This window comes from Ceratotherium simum, chromosome 29, assembly GCF_057802395.1.
Source record: "Ceratotherium simum simum isolate JZ-2026a chromosome 29, ASM5780239v1, whole genome shotgun sequence".
NCBI lineage: Eukaryota > Metazoa > Chordata > Mammalia > Perissodactyla > Rhinocerotidae > Ceratotherium > Ceratotherium simum.
This window is the reverse complement of record NC_141928.1, coordinates 30,330,651-30,336,362: the sequence shown is the minus strand read 5'-3', so window position 1 is coordinate 30,336,362 and position 5,712 is coordinate 30,330,651. Positions and strand designations below refer to the sequence as shown.

Sequence of the window (5,712 nt, the reverse complement as noted above, 5' to 3'; positions counted from 1 at the left end):
AGAAGGAAGGAAGGGGACAAGAAGGTGTGGCAAGGAAAGATATCATACGCTCAGGCAATATATAGAGGTGTAAAGAACAAATTTGAAGATAAATTATAATTACACAACCTAGTGATAAACCATAGTTCAAAGGGAGCCTGATCTTCATTGTAAAACAATGTAATAACTCAGATTAAAATGTTGTCAATAATTTAGAATTTTTTTCTAATCTAAAAGGATTTAAATGGTATCTCATTATTGCTATAAATGGCATTTTTAATTACTAGATATATTTAACTTTTTTGTGTGTCTTAAATAGCTGTATTTCCTTTTATGTGTGTAGTACACTCCTGCATTCTACCCATATTTCTCTTAGGTGTTTTATATTTTCTATTGACCTCTGTTTACATGAAATTTTTGCACACCTATTCAATGAAGCTCATATTAAGAATTTCTGTGAAAATAAAAATACCCATGATACAATCTCTACCTCCAAGAATCCCATAAGTAGTGAGAAAAATATCTATGTAATCAGATTATTTCGATAAAAGCTGGTAATGTGCAATAAAAAGGATGGCTTAGTGTTCTATGCAAGTATAAGTGACAAGAAACTCAGAATCAGGAAATAACTTCTAGGAGAAGTGATACCTGAACTGATTCTTAATTTGTGAGTGAGAATTTGAGAGGCAAGTAATATAAGGAAGGATATTCCAGGAACAAGAAACAATAACACCAATGGTGAAAGACAAGAAATAGCATGATGAAGGCAGGAAAATAAAAATAAACTCAGCATCACAGCAACATAGAGACACAGATAGGGGTTAGTGGAAGATGAAACTAAACAGACCACAGCAAAGGGGGCCTCATATGCCACGAGTGTTAGTCAGATGTTAGCTCTAGGCTGATCTTCCTCCCACACACAAAAAAGTGAACTTGGAAAAATGAAATTAATATACATGAAATTCCATAAACATTTAATTCTTATTTGTCTGTGTAAAATATGTTTATGCCCAACATCCTCTGACTGCACTGATCCATCAATATAAAATTCATCCAGGCAAATGGATTTCCTACAATGTGGCTCGCACCTGAACACACTTTCTCATTCATCTTGGGCTGTAATTACAAGTGTTCTTCAGATGGAGTAAAAATTTGAAAAGAAAGTCAAGGAAAATCAAATAATGTCACCTCCTGTCTGACATCCCCCAGTCCTCTGCTCATCAGATCACTAAGGTCACAAGGGTAGTTAGTAACAGAAAGAGGACATGAATGCAGGTCTACTCACTACAAATCAAGAGCTTGGATATTCTTCTTCTGAGATTAGGAAAAGTATTGGAGTTTCCTCAGGATATCAAAGAAATCTGGCTTCTTCTAAATGGGCAATGATATGACCCCCCCCCATCCAAACCAGCACTTGTCTACACTATTTTCTGGACCAGTAGACAGGTTTTCAAACTCAGTTTTAATTTTGCAAAATTTTCTTTATGCTAAAGCTAACATGTAAGCTGCAACAGAGGAAGGAATTAAAATAAGGATATCTTGAATGATCGCACAGGCCCTGCCCTTAAGGCTCACTTACTCATGCTCAATAGTCCCAAATGCCTAGCATCCTTAGGGTTCCACCGGAAAAATATTCTAAATATTGAACAAGAAAACAGTATTTAATGGCTTAGGAGGATTTAGAGATTAATGTGGAACCACCTCACAAGGCTCTCCACTGGAAAATGTGGGTGCAGTGTTTTGGGGTTTTCTGTTTTGCTTTTTTGACAACAGAGAGCTTTATTAATTTTGAAAGATTTGATGAAGTGTTGCTCATGAAACAGTGTTATGTAAAAAACTGAACATAAAAAGACATATAACACCCAATTCCAATACTGGAATAAATACAGAATATGAAAGATACTGTTCAAAATGTTCAAACATGGCCATCTCCTAGGGTTAGATTAATAGATGATCTCTCTCTTTTCTTCCACCTGCTCTCCTGTATCTTGCCAATTCTCTATAATGAGCATGCAATAATTTTGACATTCTATAAGTAATTATAAAAATTTTTTAAATAATAAATGAAAGTGCAAATAAAGTAACGAAATTGCAACATAATTTTCAAGTTTCAATAATGTTTATTGTGTTAGCAATCCAATATCTTTTGCATTCACTTGCTAAAGAACCTTTTGTTAAATAGATGTTTTATTGCCTCCTTTACATCCTTGTTTCTGAGGATTCATCATGGGAGTCATCACCCCATAGAACATGGATATAAGTTTCTCAGCAGCATCCAAGTCATCTGAATTAAGGATCTCTTTAGACTTGGGCTTCATGTACATGAAGAGAATGGTTCCATAGAATATTATCACCACAGTAAGTTGGACTGAGCAGGTTGAGAAGGCTTTGCTTCTCCCCTCTGAAGTACGGATCTTCAGGATGTTGGAAATGACTAATGAGTAAGAGATGACAATCAAGAGCAGGGGCATTAATGTGAACAATGTCGTGGCCACAAGCACGATGAACTCATTGCCTGAGATGTCAGCACAGGCCATCTTCATGACAGCCAGAATTTCACAGGAGAAATGATTGACGACGTTATTCCTACAGAAGATCAATTGTATCACAAATGCAGATTGTACTGCAGAGTTGAAAACTCCTATGATTCAGGACCCAGCTGCCATGGGCACATAAGAATTCTTACTCATGATAACAGAACATCTCAGAGGGTTGCAGATAGCCACATACTGGTGAAAGGCCATCATGTCCAGGAGCATACACTCTGTTGTCTCCATGGGCAAGCAAAGGAATGTCTGTACTGCACAGCCAGAGAAGGATACAGTCTTTCTTTCCAAGGGGAACCTCACCAGTGTGGAGGAAATGGAGGTGGTGGTGTAGCAGATGTCCAAGGAGAGGTTCCCCAGGAAAAAATACACACGGGTGTGCGAGCTCAAGATGCTGATTAAAATAAGGGTGCCATTTCCCAGAAGGATGACCACACACATTATTAAGATGAGCACAAAAAAGAGTAGCTCAAACCTTGGGTAACCAAAAAGCCCCTTCAGAAAAAATTCCACCAGAATGGTTTGGCATTCCCATTCCATTTTCCTTTCTCTCTTTCATCTGTAAGAATTAACAATAATAATAATTTCTTTACTGTGGTAAGTCCACAAAGCCTACGCTCAAACTCAAGTTTGCTTGTGGTCCATAATTATCTGAGATAATTTTATGAACTATAAAATCAACACTGAATGCATTATATCAGAGAATTCGTTAGCTGACTTACAAAGGCAGCCAAGTCCCAGGTCAGGAAGACTCAACTCATTGAATATCAAAACACCTCAAAGAAGTGTGCCAATCTCAAAGGGGAATGGTCAGCAAGAAACCCAACCAGTGTTTATTGACTGCCTGACTGCCCAAAAACTGGATGCAATTCATGTAAAGCCCAGTAATCTGAAATCTTCTCCTTACAATGCAAATACCTTTTTTTTTGGTGAAAGATTTAAATTTTATTTTAAAAATTATTATACAGTAAAACATACAATAAAATTGATTTTGCTCTTTTAGCATATGGTTCTATGAATTTTAAAACATCTATAGCTTCATGCAATTATCACCATAATCAGGACATAGAACTCTTCTATCACCCTAAAATCTCCGTTATGCTATCCCTTTATAGCCACTCCTTTCACCCACTCATAAATTCTGGCAAAGACTAATATGCTGTTTATCCCTATAGTTTTACCTTTTCCAGAATGTTATATAAATGGAATCATATGAGCCATTGTTGTCTGGCTTCTTTCACTTAGCGTAAAGCCTCTGAGATTCTTCTAAGTTGTTATTGCCAAGTAGTATTCCATTGCATGGATATACTATTGTTTGTGAATCTATTCACCTATTCACCAGTTCCACCTCCACAGAGGTTTGACTCTATCACTCAGCTTTTAACTCTTGTAAATGAAGAGGCCTGTCAAGTCTTTCATCTGTCATGAGGTATCTTTAAAAGCAATGGATCTAATCTATTTTGAGCCTGCTGGGAAATGGAGTCCTCTTCTCAGTAATCGTCTATGATTCTCACACACACCCCATGTATTTCTTCCTCTGTAATCTTTCCTTCCTGGACACTTGCTACATAAGCTCCTCTGTCCAAATAATTCTTGACAGCTTCCTGACAGGAAGGAAAATGGTTTCCTTCTCTGGGTGCATAGTGCAAATGTTTCTCTCCTTTGCCATGGGGGCCTAGACTGTGTGCTTCTAGGCATGATGGCACTTGATCGCTATGTGGCCATCTGCTACCCACTGAGATACCCTGTCATCATGAGCAAAAGGACCTATGTAGCCATGGCAGCTGGATCCTGGGTTGCTGGGCTTGTGGACTCAGTGGTGCAGACATCTCTCACAATGCAATTACCAGTCTGTGCTAACAATGTCATTAACCACTTTGTCTGTGAAATTCTGGCTATCCTAAAACTGGCCTGTGCCAACATTTCAATCAGTGTGATATATGGCAGGGTCATGTCTGATTGTTCTGGTTATTCCATTGCTTGTAATTTCCATCTCTTACATTTTTATTGTTGCGCTATTCTGAGGATCCCTTCCACCAAAGGAAAATGTAAGGCCTTCTCCACCTGCTCAGCCCACCTGACAGTGGTGATTATATTCTATGGAGCCATCTTCTTCATGTATGCAAAGCCCAAGTCTAAAAGCTCTGTTGGTCCAGATAATCAAGACATTGTTGGGGTCCTCATCTCTATGGACTGATGATCCCCATGCTCAATCCTCTCATCTATATTCTGAGGAGAAGGATGTAAAGGCTGCTGTGAAGAACACGCTGGGTAGGAGACACTGCTTTGATGGGATATGAATACTCATTTGCACTGTGTGACTCAGAAGTCAAAGCAGCTGCAGACACGAAATTCCAATAGGGAAAATCACCATGTGAAAACAAATTCACCCGGTGTCATTCAAAATTATATGATAGAAATATTTTGGTTGCAGTTGTTACTATTAGTTTTTGTTCTAACTGCAGAAATAAAACGTGCTTGCAGATTTAAAAAATACTATTATGGAGGGGCCGGCCCAGTGGCGTAGTGGTTAAGTTCTCACGTTCCGCTTCAGCGGCCCAGAATGTGAATGTTCGGATCCTGGGCGCAGACATTCGCACCACTTATCAAGCCGTGCCGTGGCAGGAGTCCCGTATATAAAGTAGAGGAAGATGGGCACAGATGTTCGCCCAGGGCCAGTCTTCCTCAGTAAAAAGAAGCGGACTGGCATGTTAGCTCAAGGCTAATTTTCCTCACACAAAAAAAATACTATTTTGGAAATTTAAAAAGTTGAAAATCTCTTAGGAAGTTCCAGCACTTTGTAACCTAAAATAAGTACATTATTAATTAATAATTCAAAGTGATTATTAATCATCACATGATATATTGTATATTAATTTTTAATTTGTTCATTTATTTACTGTCTGGGTCCACCACACATATAAGCTCTCTGAGAATAGGAACTTGTCTGTTTCTTACCCTACAACATCCTAAAGACCTAGAATGAAATGTGAGGCATAGTAGATGCTCAACATAAATATTTTTTGAATAAATAAGTGAACTATAGCATGTATAAAAGTAAAAATGTTTATTTGTCATATCTGAGGTAAAAAAGGTTATTCAAAAAGAAATTTGATTCAAAGTAATATTTTCTAAATAAACTAGATTGGCATTTTGTCATATGAATTCCCTTAACAAAGTGCTACCT

General features: G+C 37.7%; 2 pseudogenes; one reads left to right on the top strand and one right to left on the bottom strand.

Moving 5' to 3' along the window:
• Window positions 1–2,131: 2,131 nt before the first annotated feature.
• On the bottom strand, window positions 2,132–3,065 carry LOC101399795 (olfactory receptor 13C9-like; annotated as a pseudogene).
• Window positions 3,066–3,985: 920 nt separating this feature from the next.
• On the top strand, window positions 3,986–4,825 carry LOC106800720 (olfactory receptor 13C8-like; annotated as a pseudogene).
• Window positions 4,826–5,712: the final 887 nt, after the last annotated feature.